Source organism: Equus quagga, chromosome 1 (genome assembly GCF_021613505.1).
Source record: "Equus quagga isolate Etosha38 chromosome 1, UCLA_HA_Equagga_1.0, whole genome shotgun sequence".
Classification (NCBI taxonomy): Eukaryota; Metazoa; Chordata; class Mammalia; order Perissodactyla; family Equidae; genus Equus; species Equus quagga.
The window spans coordinates 112,314,756-112,333,615 of record NC_060267.1 but is presented as its reverse complement, the minus strand read 5'-3'; the positions used below and the strand labels follow the sequence as shown (position 1 = coordinate 112,333,615).

The following is an 18,860-nucleotide window of genomic DNA, read 5'->3' as shown; positions in this document are numbered from 1 at the left end:
TGATTTTTAAAAAAATTATTTTGCACGTGTTATAAGCTTAGCAATATTCTTTACATGGATTATCTCATTCTGCCCTTACAAAAACAGCGTAAGGTAAAAACAAAATTATGCTCATTTTATGCATTAGGAAGCTAAACTTAAAGAAGATGAGTGAAATGAAAGCCTTTCCCTGTGTTCTTGTCCAGGGAGAGGCTATTTCACAATCGACTATAATGGATGGATAGTTTCTTTCCCTATGTAAAGCAGCACCAAAGTGGCCAAGAATAATTCGTGTGTTTTTGTCCTCTTTCAAGGAATGGAATTGAGTGTTTATCTACCTGCTTTATCTCTGTGCATGCTGGCACATCTGAGATGGGAAGTTTTTGTTTGTTTATTTTTTTTCAGTTTTATTGAGGTATAACTGACATACAGCATTGTATATGTGTAAGACTTACATATATTTTGAAATGATTATCACAATAAGTTTAGTTGACATCCATCATCTCCTACAGATACAAAAAAAAAAAAAAAAAAAAAAAAATTTTTTTTTTCGTGATGAGAGAACTTTTAGGATTTACTCTCTTAGCTGCTTTCAAATGTACCATACAGCAGTGTTAACTATAGTCATCATGTTGTACATTATACCCCTGGTACTTATTTATCTTATAGTTGGAAGTTTCTACCTTTTGACCAATTTCATCCAGTTTCCCCTACCTTTTGCCCCTGCCCCTGGTAACCACAAATCTGATCTCTTTTTCTATGAGTTTGGGTTTTTTTCTTTTTAGATTCTACATATAAGCAAGATCAAACAGTATTTGTCTTTCTCTGTCTGACTTACTTCACTTAGCATAATGCTCTCAAGGTCCATCCATGTTGTTGCAAAAGGCAGGACTTCTTTCTTTTTTTCCTGGCTTTATTGAGAATAATTTACAGGACTTCCTTCTTTTTATAGCTGAATAATATTCCGTTGTATATATATATACACCAGACTTCTTTATCCATTCGTATATTGATGGACACTTAGGTTGTATCCATGTTTTCACTATTGTAAATAATGCTGCAATGAACATGGGGGTGGAGATATCTTTTCAACATACCGTTTTCATTTTCTTTGGATATATATCCAGAGGTAGAATTGCCGGATCATATGGTAGTTCTATTGTTAGTTTGTGGAGAATCTTCCATGCTGTTTTCCATAGTGGCTGTACCAATTTACAGTCCCACCAGCAGTCCACAAGGGTTCCCTTTTCTCCACAACCTCGCAAATATTTGTTATCTCTTGTTTTTTTGATGATAGACATCCATACAGGCATAAGGTGATATCTCATTGTGGTTTTGATTTACATTTCTCTAAGGATTAGTGATTAGTGAGCACTTTTCATGTACCTGTTGGCCATTTGTATATTTTCTTTCTAATCAAGTCCTTTGCCCATTGTTAAATTGGATTATCTGTTTTTTTTGCTTGAGTTCTATGAGTTCTTTATATATTTTGGATATTAACTCCTTATCAGACATGTGATTTGCAAATTTTTTTTTAAAGAGATGGGTATATTTGGTCTTTGTTTCAACCCTTTTGTGTGTGTATGTTTGAAGAAGATAGGCCCTGAGCTAACATCTCTTGCCAATCTTCCTCTTTTTTTTTTCTCCCCAATGCCCCAGTACGTCGTTGTATGTCCTAGTTGTAGGTTGTTCTAGTTCTTGCATGTGGGATGCTGCCACAGCATGGCTTGATGAATGGTGTGTAGGTCCACGCCCACGATCTGAACCAGTGAACCCTGAGCCACTGAAGTGGAGCACATGAACTTAACCACTTGGCCATGGGGCCAGCCCCTGAAAATATTTTTTTTTTCCCATTCCATAGGTTGTCTTTGCATTTTGTTGATAGAGAAGTTTTAACTAACTCACTTTTTCCTCTGATAAGAATATGGCTATTCAACTTTTTTTTCCAATGAGAAATGAATAAACAATTCCTAGTTATAAAATAAAGAACTTCTCAATATCAACCTAGGTATCATTAGAAATTTCTTTTTAAGAGTAGTCATGAAAATACACTGTGGAGATGGAACTTATTTTTGACACATATTCCTTACGCTAACTTAGATTTTAAGTTGGATCCATTCATTCAGTAAGCACACATTTAAGGAGCACCTGTTTTAGACCAGGTTGTACTAGGCTCCACGGCTTCAAATTGAAGAATAAGGCAAGACAAGATAGATAGGTATTTTCCCACAATAAAAGATTTCTATTTGTGTGTATGTGGGCGGGAGTGTGATAAACATATTGTGGTTAGTATCATCCCAGAAACATATGCTAAAGGTGACAGGAGCACAAGATCCTTTATGATCTTCAAATGGCATGGTTTTGTTAGAAGGATTATTTCAAAAATAATAGTCTATTACTCTTTTACATTTATTTTGATGATTTTTGTTTGTTTGGGGGGCAGTGGCAGAGTAGAGTAGTAGTTTTATTTTGAAAACAAACCCTGTGAAGGTAGGGGCCTTGTTCTGTTTTTTTTCCCCAAGTAAATATCTTTTTGACAAATGAATAAATAAAAATATAAAAACCATTGGTCTATAATAGTAAGGAACAGCTGACGATGATTCATATGCAGGAGCCAGGAAAATTTGTGTATGGAGAAATTTTCTTGCAAGTACATAGATAGCATGGGGGGGGGGGGTGTGATTTTTTGTTCTTGTTTCTGTTTATTATTCATCTGTATGTCTCCCTCAGTTTCTTAGGCACATAGCTGGGATTTCATATTACCCATAGAAAGCTTGCCTTCAGTGGGCTCACTTCTTAACCAGCAACTGTTTAGCTGTGAGGTACAGAAAGCTATACTAGCTCACATAAAAAGAAGGGCTATTGAAACCATATGCCAGGCAAAAACAGCCATCTATGAACAGAAAGCCAGGTAAAACTTGACCTCATGGGAACTTTATTTGAAAAGTCAGGAGATGTGGCTACCTTTCACCCCCTTTACCTTATTTTCAATCCCTTATTTCTCAAGGGAATCCAGAGTAAGGGTGTATTTCAATTCTGGTTTTCTCAGAATGTCTTTTTCATTGACTGATTCTCTCAACAAACTGGCTTCTTTCATTCTGTGAAGAAGAAATAAAGTGTCCGTGAACTTGTTCTGAGTTCCAAGTTTCTAGTAATACGTGAAAAAGAAGAATGAAACCTTGACCATTTTTTTCTTTTTAGGATTATTATCATTTTAACTGTTGTTATTGATATGTAAGCTGGAGTTGCAAAGGGTGTCAATAGCCATAAATAGAACTTTAGCTGGTTCTTATCAGTGGGTATCCTTAATGTAGGAAAAATAAAGTCAGGCTTTGAGCACATATTGAACTCTTGTAGCTAACTCATATACATATAGCTGGTGACCAACCATACTGAAATACAACAAGTGGTGATATATTTATGATTCATTGTTACCCTGAATATAGGATTTTTTTTCTATTTTATGGGAAACCCTTACATGTATCTTAATAAACACTTTGTTTTTTGGAAATATGTAAGAAAGGACAGAAAAAAGATAAATTACATTTCTGAATATATTAACAACATAAAGAACATAATATAGAATATAAATGTCCTTATTTCTGGACATTATTGATAAACCTTAAAGGAAAGGTGGTTTGGTACTTAATATAGTGATGAATTATTATGCTACCCAGCAGGGAATAGCATAAATTTAAGAAGTGATAATGCATTTATGGCTAATCAAGAAAATATAATATTTCTATCCCAATCAATTGTGCTATATTTAAATGTAAATTAGACTAGACATGTATAATTAAAGGTATTTCCGAATGGTCAATCTATATATATCTATGTAAAATGATATTTTTAATTATAAAAAAATTACAAGACAGTGATTTGACTCAGAGGTAAAGTTATCTACAGTAGAAAATTAGAGGATACACATATACATAAACATGAAGATATGAATATATACACTTATTCTTAGTAACATTGTGTATATATTTTCCTTAGAGGACAAACTGTTGTTTCAGGGAAAAATACTCTCGGTTACAAAATTATTTTGCAATTAAAATTTGACTTGGTAGCTTTGAGAGAAGGCATAATACCATATTTATGGAAAGAGTTTTTTGTTTTGTTTTTGTTATTGTTACCTTCATTTTACATAGTCATATAACTAACAAAATCCTCAGGATGTCTCCTAATTCATTGCACATTTTTCATTATTTTCAAACTCTTTGTAATGTACTTTCTTAGGAAATTTTATTTTATTTTTTTTGAGAAGGATTAGCCCTGAACTAACTACTGCCAGTCCTCCTCTTTTGAGCTAAAATCCGTGCCCATCTTCCTCTACTTTATACATGGGACACCTACCACAGCATGGCTTGCCAAGCAGTGCCATGTCCATACCTGGGATCCGAACCGGCGCACCCCAGGCTGCTGAAAAGTGGAACGTGCACACTTAACCATGACGCCACGGGGCTGGCCCCAGGAAATTGTCTCTTTTATTCAATCTGAATACCAGAAAACGTCACAGCTCCTAGAGCCCTTATATAACAAGGAAAGGATAGAGTGTTGAGTTGACGTGTCAAAAGTCACACAGCTGGTGAGAGGCAAAGCAAAGAAAGGAATGTAGCATCCTGGCTCTTAATCTAGGTAATTCTATCAAGCTGGGAATCCACACCAAATGTATTTAATTTTCATCTCCTTCTAATTTGAGTTTACAATGGGAACAGTTACGCATCAGCTACGTACAAGCCTATTTATACTTGAAAAATGTGTTTATTTGTATATTTTTGTTTTTTATTCTAGGAATCATTGACGTATAGTAACGGTATGTGACCCCAAGATCTGCCCTAAAAGGTAAGCTTCCCACAAGGGAAGAATTTCCTTACGTGTATTTCACCTGTGGTTAACATGATTAGTTTCTGTGAAAACATTGGAACCTTTCCTTACAGAGTGATACCAGGAGATTATTTTTGATGTTTTTCTGAAGGTTGAATTTAACAAAGGTAAGGAAGTCATATAAATTAAGACTTGAAAATAGGAAATTGAGACCTTTCCCAATTTTCTCTGGAGAAGATACCTGAGGTGGTTTTTCTGTGGTTCATATTAATTTGGTAACTCAAAACCCTCAAAATTTGGCATCATGGAAAGAGAAGTTGGCATAAAGTGAAGATTGTTGCATTTTTGCCAAATGTTTTTACAGGACAGGATGTTTTATCAGTCAACACTACAGAAGTATTAAGTTAATTAGATGATACAAATATTCAGGTCTTAAAGGTGAAGCCTTTTAGCGATAAAACATCAGCATTGTAACATCCTGTCTACAGTGATGCAGATTTGTTCCTTAATAAAAGATATAATCTAGGGGCAGGCCTGGTGGCACAGCAGTTAAGTGCGCCGGTTCTGCTTCTGCGGCCCGGGGTTCGCTGGTTGGATCCCGGATGCGGACATGGCACCACTTGGCAGGCCATGCTGTGGTAGGCGTCCCACATATAAAGTAGAGGAAGACGGGCATGGATGTTAGCTCAGGGTCAGCCTGCCTCAGCAAAAAAGAGGATTGGCAGCAGATGTTAGCTCAGGGCTAATCTTCCTCAAAAAAATAAATAAAAATAAAAAAATAATTGAAAAAAATTATATAATCTAGAAAATAAAAAAGTAAAATTGGTATCTGTTTCAGTTTCCTAAGGCTGCTGAAGCAAAGTACCATGAACTGGGTGGCTTAAAACAACAGAAATTTATTCTGTCGCAGTTCTGTAGGTTAGAAGTCTACAACCAAAGTGTAAGCAGGACTGTGCTCTCTCTGAAGGGTCTAAGGGAGGAGTCCTTCTTTGCTTCTTCTAGCTTTTGGTAGCTGCCAACAATCTTTGATGTTCCTTGGCTTGTAGTTGCATTACTCAAATCTCTCTCTGTCCTCACAGACCTTCTCTCCTGTGTGTCTGTGTCCAGACTTCCCTCTTATAAGGACACCAGTCATTGGATTAGGGCCCTATTGGATTAAGGTGGGCCGTAATCCAATGTAACGTTATTTTAACTTGATTACATCTGCAAAGACCCTTTTTCCAAGTAAGGTCACATTCACAGGTTGTGGGGCTTAGCATTTCGACATTATATTTTGAGGAACATAGTCCGCTCATGACAGTATCTATCCCTTAAAAGTGATATGAGTGATGTTAAAGTTAACTGTGTTTATCTAGGTATTCATGGGGAAAAATAGTAACATGGAGAAAGGGCTCATTCCATTGGTACACACAAATTAAAATGCTGGGTTAGTTTAAAAGATGTAATAATTATCTCTTGATGGCCAATTTATCTCCCAAGCAAGATAAAAATTAAGTATTTATTCAGTATAGGAATTGATGACACTCGGTAAATGTAAGTGTGTGATTTTGAATCTCAAGGAAGATTATTTTTAACACTCAATTAAAAAGATATTTAGGAAAAAAATTTTATTTCACTTGATTGCTTAGATGTTTTTTATAATCCAAGATTGAATAAGGTATTTTTTACCAATTAGGTAACTCTGCAACAAACCGCTCTGAAATTCAGAGGCTAAAAACAATAACTTTATCATTTCTCATGAGTCTATTGGATCAGCTGCTGGGGTCTTCTGATGTGGAGCAAACTCCCCCATTCTTGACTGGGTGTGTTCATGTGTCTGGGGTCAGCTTGAAGGTTAGTTAGGGGATGCCTCTGCTACATGTGGTCTCTAATCCTGCAACAAGAAGCCAGGCTTCTTCTCACTGTGGGGGCATTATTCCAAGATATTCTAAGTGTTCTCAAACTTGCTATTAACTTCTTTTTTTTTTTTTTTTTTTAAAGATTGGCACCTGAGCTAACATCTGTTGCCAGTCTTTTTTTTTTAATTTAGTTTTCTTCTTCTCCCCAAAGCCCTCCAGTACATAGTTGTATATTCTAGTTGTAGGTCCTTCTGGTTGTGCTGTTTGGGATGCCGCCTCAACATGGCTTGATGCGCAGTGCTAGGTCTGCGCCCAGGATCTGAACGGGCGAAACCCTGGACCACCAAACTGGAGCGTGTGAACTTAACCACCTGGCCACAGGGCCAGCCCCACTCATCTTCTTTTTTTACCTCCTCAGATTCGTGTATCTACAATCTATCCCAAACAAGGCAGTAGGAGTGATCTTCTTCAATTATCATTACCGCAACCACGTATAAATCTTTCATTGTTCTCTATTTTCCTTGGATCAATTCCAGCTATTTCACATGGCTTTGGAAGCTTTTATATTATTTTGGCCCTTGCTTACCTCTCTGTCCTCATTTCTTTCCTCTGCCCCACACCTTCCAAAATAGGTTCTGTGAGCCTGAATTTCTTTTAATTGTTTAAAATGCCATATTTTCTCTTGCTTTTGCTCATCTATTCCTCTGTCCACAAATATTTTGTTCTTTTTCCCCTGCTCCCTTCTTTATTTGATCAACTCATTTTACCACTAAATGAAGACTCACTTCCTGCATAAAGTCTTCTCTGGTTTCTCTTGTCTGGGTTAGACTTCCCCATGTTGCCAACATCAATGTAAAGAACATGATAATCACATTGTAGTGTAATTGCTTGCTTGATTATCTTCCTCTCCCATTGTGATTGTATCTTCTTCTACATCATGGTATTTCTAGAACCTTACAGGATATACACAAAGAATGTCCTCAGTGAGTATCCATGGAAAGAATGAAGGATTTAATGACATCTTTCCTGTTCCAATTCCTCTGTCTTTAAAAGTTTAAGTTGTTGGACATTTCCAGAATTAAGACTGAAAGGAGGTCAAGTTCCCTTAAATTTTCCTGTCCTCCTTTGGCCCTACTGAAGGAGCACCCTCAGGTGCCCTGGCCTTTTGTCCTCTACCACAGGATGTAAAACTGGTAGCCTATGGATAAGAACAGCCCCAAACAGTTATTTTGGTTCACAAATTTGTTTTTCTTTTCTTTTAATTTCAAAGAGATAAAGTTTAATTTGTTGCCTATATGTAAATATTCAATTTCACATACAATGATGATTTCCAGATTCCTTAGAAGAAATCAGAGTATCTTTCTACCCTGAATCTGCATTCCTAGGTGGCAAGAGGGCATTAAGCACCTGCCTTCCTCTATATTCTCTGGTTCCTCATGCCACATCATTTGCTACCTAGACGGCCCTAATAGGTCCTTGAGTTCAATATCCTCAGCTATACAAAATCAACTAAATTGATGGAATGTGGAAGCTTAGCTCAGCTTTTAGTCTGTCTCTGCTGAACCAAAGATCATAGGTTCAGTGGCTGAATGGGCCATTTAGTTGTTCCTGTCATATATCCATCAACTAAGTGAAAGTAATTTTGGCTTTGTGTTCAGAGCCCTGGGCTTAAATTTCTGCTCTAATATTTGAACAGATAAACTAAACTCTCTGAACCTCTTATTCCCAGCTGTAAAATGGAGACTGTAATATTATTCATGGGCTTGCATCATATAAAATTGCTTTGTTAATATCATAAAATTTAATCTAACCTACACTCATAGAGAAAATGGAAGAAGACAGTTACATTCCTTTTTTCTGGATTGGTACAAACAATTTTCATCTTGTGTTAGGTGATATTAGTCAATTAAAATAGATTAGGAAAATTAAGTACTGATATATGCTACAACATGGATGAACCTTGAAAATATGATAAGTAAAAGAAGCCAGACTCAAAAGGCCACATATTATGTAATTCCATTTATATGACTATCCAGAATAAGTAAAACTATAGAGACGGAAAGTATATTAGTGATTTCTAGGAACTAAGAGGAGAGGAGAATGTGGAGTGACTGCTAATGGGCACAGGGTTTTTTTGGGGGGGTGATAAATGTATTCTGAAGTTAGATAGTGGTGATGGTTGCACAACCTTGTGAATATACTAAAAACCATTGAATTGTACAGTGAATGGTGAATTTTCTGATATGTGAATTATATCTCAATCAAGTAATAGATTAGGAAATGCATGTTTTAGGAAGACAAAATTTCTCCTTCAGATATGGTGACCAGGGGATGTAACAAAATAAGCATACTTTCTGAGCTGTCATTCAATACGCACTGTCTTCCTAAAAGTGGCCTCCAATGCAAAAGACCAAGTCAGATTTCTAACAGTAACAACTCAGGGTTTAATACAAAGATAGTGGGTGATGGGGTCCGACAAAATATGATGGGTTCATAGTTTAAATTTTCCAATTACTACCTCTCTAAACCTCAAATTCCTCAAACTATAAATAAGGGTACTAATAGCCATTTTATTGGATTATTGTAAGAGTTATGAAGAAAAAATGTCAAGTACTTACCATGGTGCCAGTTACAAAACAAACCTTCTATAATTGGTGCTTTTCAATTAGTGTTATTTGGTTGTAAAATTAGGCTATAAGATTAGGTTTTTGGCAGCTCGGTTGTCTCAAGGTTGGCTTTTCTTTTGCTGGCATGTTGGCCAGAAAGAAAAGAATGGCTAGAATTTCTGCTAGTTCTTAATGAATTTAATCGACCCCTGAGGGACTTTTGATATAGCAGGGGAATATTTAGCAGAGAAACATGATTTTTATTCTTTCTGTGTTTCTTGTAATGGTAGACAGAGCCTTCTCTAGCAGAAGTAACATTACCTGTGCTGAGGGAGGAGCATTAACATACCATGAGGGTGATGTTAGGACTAAGAGAACACATCCCTGTGGCCTTATATTGAAATGTTTCTGTGCCTGTGCTTCTGAATGCAGTTTAAGCTGCTGCGGATAAGAAAATAAGCTGCTGTCTGAAAATGTACAATTCAATTGTCATCATTTTTTTATTTGATTTTTTTACTTTAGAATATCATAGAGATTTTTTCTTTTACCTTTGTCTTTGGAAATTGAAATTAAAATCATAGTGTGGGACTATAGAAGATGCTTGAGTTATTCACTGAAATATGTTACAAATTGTAACATTGAGCAGAAATTTTTAATCTTAATTATGAATACATGGCTGTATGAATTGCTCCGTTTAATCCAATTGCTGCTTTATGCTTTTCCTTATGATTAATGGAAAGGATTGTGCTATGGTGAATGGCCAGAATAGCTGGAAACTTTAGGTCATTTGTTTACTTAAGTATTTATTGGGATCAAACTATATGCCAGAATCTGTTTTATGACCTGGTGATACAATGGCAAATAAAAAGTATATGTACCCTCAAATTTTGAGTTGATATTAATCGGAGTGACAGATAATAAACAAGTCAAAATATAAAAATTGTGTTAGGTGCTATGAAGAAAAAGAAGAGAGTGCAACTCTGAAGAAGCACAGATTATAGTTCTGCATCGCTGCTAACTCATGTGTCCCTGGGTAGGCTACTTATCATGAATGGGCATCAAGTTTCTTCTAACTTGATGAACTCACCCTTTGATCGTTATAGAATGATTCGTTTTTTGTTCTCAATAATGCTTTTTTATAAATTTTTTTTTTTTTTGAGGAAGATTAGCCCTTAGCTAACATCTGCCGCCAATCTTCCTCTTTTTGCTAAGGAAGACTGGCCCTGAGCTAATAACTGTGCCCATCTTCCTCTACTTTGTATGTGGGACGCCTGCCACAGCATGGCTTGGCGAGCGGTGCATAGATCTGCACCTGGGATTCGAACTGGCAAGCCCTGGGCCGCCAAAGTGGAACGTGCAAACTTAACCACTGCACTACCAGGCCGGCCCCTCAATAATACTTTTTGACATAATATTTACTTTATATGATATTACTATTACCATACATGCTTTATTTAAATTAACATTTGCCAGCGATTCCTTTTCTACTTTGTTTTCAACCCTTATGTGTCATTGTAGGTGTGTTTCCTGTTAGTAGCATATAGCAATATTTTTTCGTCTGATTTTTTCTCTCTTTTATCAAGGTAGTTGAGTTGTTGGCACTTATTTAGAATCCTGAAATATTTTAACATTCTTTCTAACATCTTATTTTGTGTCTGCATATTTTATGTCAAGTTTTTTGTGTCTGCATGTTTCTTCTTTCCTGCTTTTTAATGGACTACTGATTTTTCTTATTTCCACTGTTCTTTCCTTTTATTTTGGATATCACTCTATTTTTATTAGTAGGCTGCCTTAAATTTTAAACTTAGCAATGCTAAATGTAACAATGTTCTCAAATAAAACCTAAGATTCTCTAACTCTAATTGTACCACTCAGTCCCAAGTTATTCTTTTATACATAGTCTCTTAGTTCAACGTTATTTTTCTTCCTATTAGTAATTGTTATTGTTATATTAATATAGTACAGGCTTAACTTACATAGATTTTACTCTGTATATTTACCAATTTTTTGTTCCTTATTGCTTCCAGCATTCCACTTCCTTTGAGTTCAAGTTCCTTTTACTTAAGATATCCATTAAATATTTCTCTTAGCAGGTTCTCTTTTTTTTTTTTTTTTAAAGATTTTATTTTTTTCCTTTTTCTCCCCAAAGCCCCCAGTACATAGTTGTGTATTCTTCATTGTGGGTTCTTCTAGTTGTGGCATGTGGGACGCTGCCTCAGCGTGGTTTGATGAGCAGTGCCATGTCCGCGCCCAGGATTCGAACCAACGAAACACTGGGCCGCCTGCTGCGGAGCGCGCGAACTTAACCACTCGGCCACGGGGCCAGCCCCATCTTAGCAGGTTCTCTTAATGGTAAATTGTCTAATTTTTGTTTATCATAAAATATCATTCTTTTACCATTTTTATTGAACAGTGTTAAACTAGGTTTGGAATTGCTAGTTGACAATATTTTTTCCCTCAGTACTTTGAAGATCTAATTCCATTGTTTTCTACTCATTATTGCTGCAGCTAATGAAGTCTTCTTAGTCAAATTGGCAATCTTTTGTATGTGATCTTTTGTTCTCAGTTTGCTTTTAAGATTTTCTTTTTTGTTTGGAGATCTGCAGTTTCATTATGATATGTCCAATTGTTCATTTATATTTAGTTTTTCTCTTGTGATACTCTACTTTTCAATCTGAGGACACATTTCTTTTTTTCAGGTTTAGAAAATTCTTGTCGTTTATTTGAATATTGACACATTTTTTTCTGTTGTCCTTTCCTGCATATTTAATTAGACGTAGTCTCCTATCCGTAACTCCTAGCTATCCTTTCATATTTTGTATTTCTTCACATCTCCATTTTGAGTTCTGGGAAAGTTCCTCCAATTTTTAACTTCTTCCTTCATCAGTGTCTGCTTTGCTAATTAACTTTTTGTCTGAGTCAAGATAGCTAGTTTATGCTGCATTAGCTAACAACCCCCAAATTCCATGGGCTCAAAGAACAAAAGTTTCATTCTCCCTCGTGTTACATGCCCAATGCAAGTTAACAAGGGACCTCTGCTCATTATATTTACTCAGGGACTCATGTTGATGGAATCACCATCAGGGAATGATTCCATGAGTGCTGAGGCAAAATAAAGAGAACCTGTAGGATCACAAATTAGGTCTGAAAGCTTCTTCCCAGAATGGACACATGTCATTTTTGCTCACATTTCATTGGTTAAAGGAGCCATATGGCCATGGATGACTCCAAAGAGGGCATAGAAATATAATCTTAACATTTTCCTGGAAATAAAGAAGTAAAATATTTGTGAAAAACACTTAATTGCAACCCCAAATGTCCATTGGGTTTTTAAATTTTCAATTATTTTTTATTTAATTTCTGGAAATGCTATCTGGTTTATCTTTCTCAATTTCTTTTATCATAATGTTCTGGGTTTTTTTATTATAGGTTTGAGTCCTTTTTATCTGTAATCATTTTACATGCCTTTTTTTTTTTTCGTGAGGAAGATTGGCCCTGAACTAACATCTGTACCAATCTTCCTCCACTTTATTGTGGGATGCCACCACAGCATGGCTTGATGAGCCATATGTAGGTCCATGCCTGGGATCTGAACCCGTGAACCCTGGGCTGCTGAAGGGGAGTGCGCACACTTAACCACTATGCCACTAGGCCTACCCCTACACACTTTTATTTGCTGTTCATGTTCATAATTTGTTATTATTTCTGGTGCTTACATCACATGTTCTTTTTACTGTGCCAGCTGACTTATTTTTGTGGTATTTTTTTTCTCTCATTAAGTATGTTTTTATACAGTGAGCTCACATTAGATATTTTTTCTTCCTCTGGAAATGCTGTGGCCCTGTGTTTTGAAAGCATACCCTAAGAGTGGTTTTGCTTTTGCTTTTACAAGGTCCTGGGATTTAAAGTGTCCCAGACCAGACCAGTGTTGATTTCCTACACCTCATGAGTAGTTACATTTAAATCATATATTCAAGCTTGGCAAAGGCTTGAGGTTTCAATTTTTTCCAGGGGACACATTGAACCCAGGGTGGCCAGCAAAATTTCAAACATTCTTCAGGCCATTTTGCATAGTTTTCTAGTTTTCTTTCATGAATTTAGAGAATTCATATTTTATTCGGGGATTTTAGATCTATCTTCCTGTGGCCCAATATCTAATGCGGCATTAATACCCTGACTCACCACCCCTTAATCCTATAGCAAGGACCAGCACGTCCCTGAACCACTGCCACGTTAGCTGAAACTTATAGCTTGATCTTCAATTCCTCTGCTCCTTTTTGACACCTTCAGAATTCCCTTTTATTTATTTAAGCTTTACAGAATTTAAAACAATATATGTTGTTTTGGTTGTATTTTATTCATTATTTCTTTGTCTTTTTAGGTGGGCATTGGTTTACAATAGCTGAGTCCACCATCTTTTCAAAACTGGAAGTTTCTAATGTCAACTTTCCAATCTGTAAGAAAAGGTGCTCAAATTACATTTTCCGCAATGATCTTGTAACTCTGTGACATATCCCTCTATATGAACTAATGGGAAGAAAAAACAGACTGAATGAATATCAGCTCTCCTGTCCTTTTTCCATTTTGATATTAACCAATTGTGCAATGTTAGAGAAATCATTAAACTTTATTGGACTTTAGTTTTCTCATCTATAAAATAAGAAGTTGGGACTCAGTGCCTTAGATAAATGGATTCTCTTCTCTAAGCTAAGCAAGTTCAGAACTGAGAAGTTTTTAGGAAAGACAATACTTCATTCCCAATATCCTAATATCTAAGTATTCAATTAATGGAATTCTTTTTTTTACCTACATTACTGAAAAAATTATGTCTTTACCCTACGTGGTCTGTGATATTTTATAAGTAACTCTGTGTAAGCAACCTTCATGTCTTATTAAACCTATGGATCGAATGAAATTAGATTTGCTATTATAAGGATCTCAAAAGGTAATATTAACATAAAGTGTTTGTTGATTGCAATAGGGTACTTTTTCAAGAGGCCTTCCAAAGTAAGCCTGCATTATTGCTCTTATCATATGGAAAAATGAAATTAGGGTACACTTTTAACTTGTCATGTTTAAACTAGGACATATGGTAGCTTGTCAAAATTCAAAAACAACATCTTTAGAACTTTTAGTACAGAATCGCCCTTCTAATTGCACATGTAATAAAGGAATGTAAACTTTGTAGATCACCCAAAACATAGTGTAATTCCCTTTAGAGTCACCTCCTTAAAAGTGATCCCCAAACCGCAAACTCCCAGGATTTGAGCTTCGTAGTCAAAGATGTACTAAAAGATATTACCCAAAGGTCATTGACTTGCTGTCAGTTCAGTTTTAGCCATGGAAGTTTTAAGGAAAAAATAAATATGATACATCTGTCTAAAGACTGTACAGAAAATTTATTAAAATCCAACCTTGGGGGGATTGATGGATTATCTGCAAAATATTAGTGTGGCTCTGAGATCACAAACACATGGACTTGGATAATATTACGCAGTGAAGATGTTCAAATACAAAGTGGAATAAGATCTCAGATGGAGTGCTGATGGACCAATATAACGAACTGAATACACTGAAGACAAACAACCAGAAAAAGGCTAGAGAAATTTGAGAAGCTTAAACTTTGGGATCAGTGCAGTGAAATTGAAAGGAAACAACAGCCAACTTTATCTGAAAAGGATGAAATATCATACAACAGGAGGATGTTAACATATGTCTGATGAGTCTGCTGCGGGCAAGGCTTGGAAGAGTTAGAGCAATCTATACTCCCCGTTAAGTTCTGTTTTGAAGTAAGACAGGCACTTGCCCCAAAGGTCAAGGACTGAATGTGCCTTAGAGAAGTGGTTGTGGTTATTTTACCTTTTAATCCACCTTTGAAATAAAAGATTAGAGATAAGATGAAAGCTAACTGGAGCCTTGCTGGAAGAATGAAACTTTTAAAGGAGAGCTATAATTACAGCTATCTTCAGAGTAGGTGGATGCCAAGTCTTAGGGAAGTGCAGGATTAGCCATGTTGGTAATGAAAGAACCTAAGGTGTCCCCAGCAGTACTCTTAAGAGCTTGAAAACCAAGGATTTGGAGAGCAGGTGGTTGGACACAGCTGCCGAATAATCCTCTTAACCTCATCTGTACTCCCAAGGGAGAAAAATAGCAGGAAAATAACCTCCACCAAGTGGTTGATGGCAGTGAAATAAAGGGAGCATCAAAAGTATACAAGGACAAATTTGTCCTAATGCTTATAATTTTGAACAAAAGAGACAGGCAGTTTCTGTGGAGAGCTGTGTACAAGTATAAGATAAAGACATAATAACTATGCCTAAATAAAGAATAAAATAGAGTAGAATTCTAGGGGTGGTCCTTTCTTCAAAGCACTTCCAAAGCTATTATTCACTTAGGGTCTAAATCCCTCATAATGTCTCTTCATTTAGTTTTTGTTCATGAAATAGCTAGAAATGAATAGACCTCAGTCAATATTTAATTGGTGCTTATAAATTGAATTTAATCAGGAGCTATCTAGATGCCTCACTAACCAACAAAAATTTAAGCGAGGCAAATGTAACAAAGAAAAATGGGGAGCAAGGCTGACAAATGGCACCAGACTTTGTGGGAGAGAGATCTAAAACTTTAATATACTAAGCCATTGACATTCCTTGATTTTCGTAGCAGGGCCTAACCAATCCTGCTTAATACAGACCCCCAAAGCATGATACAGCTTAAAATGAAAATGGCCTAAAATACACCTTTATTTCTCTGCAATGTAACGATTCCATGCCTTAGTAATTCTATATCTTTTAAAAGTCCCTATAGTGAGTTTACCTCAAACATATTGACTGTTGAAGCTCAGGTTCTGTTTCTTGTATATTTAGAGAACTATGTAGTGTGACTACTACCATGAATGTGAGACCATTTAGTGATGAAACTGGAAGGAGTAAAGTCGTTACTTATTTGTAAGTAAAAGGAGCCCCGGGTAAATCCAGTCCAAATCTCTCATTGAACAGGTGAGGAAGCTTAGGCTCAGAAATGTTTAATGACTTGTCCAGAGTCACATAGTCACACACAACAAAAGTCTTGACATTCAGAGTTGTGCTTTTTCTATGCCTCTGGGGAGTCTTCTTCATGTTGATGCTGAGAATTTACTTTCCCACAAGTTATTTTTATCCCTCAAGGACAGGAGGAGGGTGATCTTGCTTCACTTGAAGAACTGGGTGACGTTTAGTTGTACTCAACAGAAACAGGAGAACACAGGAGAGTTTAAAGGCTTTAAAACATAAAGCTGTCCTCGCTTAGTGGTGATGATGATGATGATGATGATGATAACAGCTTACATATTTTGAGCACTTATGTACCAGGCACATCCTAATCCTAAACACATTTTCTTCTTTAATACTTATAATCTAATCCAAAGGTAGTTTCTAACATTTTCTTCATTTTTTTTGAAAAGAATCTGAAGTTCAGAGTGGTTAAATAAGTTTCCCAATATCTCAGTAAATCTGAAGCAGAATTTTCATTCACACTCAGTTCCATCTTGACTCCAGGGCCAGGATTTATAATCACAGTTCACATTCCTATATATGAACAGGTATTGAATGTTCTTGAACCTTAAGTGCCAATTAAGGGGTATTGCACACAGGGTTCAAGAAATTTACCCACCAGGGTGGTGTCAGAGCAGCTAGTTGCACCTCAAACTCTTAGCTTCCACAAGGCAGTAAAGTTCTAATAGCGATTTTGTGTGTGAGAATCTGATACTAGCAGGAGACAGTTGTGCTGAGCTGCTTTCGGCTGGCACTGCAGAAAAATCACACTTGGCTGTAAAGAAGCTGTTGATTGCTTACATGGGTTTCTGTGGCATGCCAGCTCTCCTTGCCAGCTTGCTCTTCCTTATCAAAGAACCAGAAGTTCCAAATGAGGTGAGAATCCCACTTGACAAGCAGACATAAGCCATTTGGGGAAAATACAAATTAAAAGGCTCCAAGATAGAAATAGAAGCATTAGCAGCAGAAAATGTCTTGTGGATACATTATGTCAGATTACATAGAGGAGTTGGGAGAATAAGTGAGTCATAGCCTCCCAGTGGATAAACCCTGCTGTGTCAGTAGTTGGGCAGTCTCAGAAGCTGTATTAGCTATTTATAGGTGCCAGCACTTCTCTTAATGCCCTCAAGCTAGCATCTGCTTAGTAACATCTTTGAATTATGCACAGTTTGTCTGTTTCTCAAGTAGCTTTAGCATTTGTTCTAACTTCTGACCTGTGAGTCAAGGCATCATGATAGACTTTATCCACATGTAACAGCAGGAATACAGAAATGTAAAGAATTAGAGGCATTTTGCCTAATATCACCCAGCAATTCAGCTGATGAGCTAAAACTGCAATGTTGATTTCAAGGAGTTTTGGTCTTTAAAAATAGACAGTATAAATATGCAGTCATGAGGCACATTTGATCAGTGGCTTGGCCAAGAAATCTCAGTTGTGAGAATACAGAAACCTCCTTAAACTATCCCAAGCAACAAGTTAGTTTACTAGAAGAATACGAGGAATCTCACAGAACCTCCAGCTAGGAAGTACAGCGAGGCTAAAATCAGAACTGACAGGTCAGATGCAAAGGTGTCACCCTTTCTGTATTTCTGGGACCAAATAATCACTCAGCTCTCTCTCTTTGCCATGCTGTTTTCTTTTCTCTTTTCAGTCTTCTTTCTGTGTTTACGTGTAGTCAGTTAAAGTTGGTCATCCTATCTGTGCATTAACATGATCCACTGGCTCCCCTTTTCAGGTCTAATTTAGTCACTGTGTCCTAATCAGAAATTCCACAAAGAGGAAAGTCTCCTGCTCCAATGACTTTGTGGTGCAAGGAAACACCAGGACTTCCTTTCAGCCGGGGCTGTGGGAGTTGGATACTTTTAAGAGAAAGAGCTGTATACTCACTTGGCAGACAACTCAAAGATTTTTTATATTCAGCAAATTGCTTTGAATGTTCAGCTCTGATATAACTCAAATTATGTCAAGGGGGGGCCGGCTCCGTGGCCAAGTGGTTAAGGTCGCGTGCTCCGCTGCGGCGGCCCAGGGTTCAGATCCTGGGCACAGACATGGCACCGCTCGTCAGGCTGCATTGAGGCGGCGTCCCACATCCCACAACTAGAAGGACCTGCAACTAAGATATACAACTATGTACTGGGGGGTTTGGGAAGATAAAGCAGAAAAAAAAAAAAGAAGATTGGCAACAGTTGTTAGCTCAGGTGCCAATCTTTAAAAAAAAAAAAAATTATGTCAAGGGCAGGGTTCATCCCTGTTTAATGCGTAATATGAACACTTAACACCTAGGGAGCCACTTCTCCCTTGCCTTCTAGAATTCTCCTCAGTAGTTGCCTGGGTTCTTTTACCTTGTTTCACTTATTGCTTCCTGACTGCTAATGCTGTATTGCAGAAAATTCAATACAAGACTCAGAATTTCCATTTCTTATTGTTTATACCATTTCCAGCTACTGGGGAGAGTAGTGGTAGGGTGCTTACCAGCCCTGGTCAGGAATTTACTGCTATAGCCAAAGTGCTTTACAGTTTTAAAAAAGTAGGGGAGGATGTAGATGCTATCCTTTGGCTGTGGTCTTTTTGTGATATA

The 18,860-nt window shown here is 36.8% G+C and overlaps 1 protein-coding gene across 4 annotated transcripts in view; it reads left to right on the top strand.

Moving 5' to 3' along the window:
- Positions 1 to 18,860, top strand: part of CNTN4 (contactin 4) — an 870,265-nt gene that overhangs the window by 210,453 nt on the left and 640,952 nt on the right. For all 4 annotated transcript variants that reach the window (XM_046652823.1, XM_046652828.1, XM_046652821.1 and 1 more), the window contains one exon: positions 4,774 to 4,824. The gene's annotated coding sequence lies outside the window, so the exon portion shown is untranslated. The remainder of the gene's footprint in view (positions 1 to 4,773; positions 4,825 to 18,860) is intronic.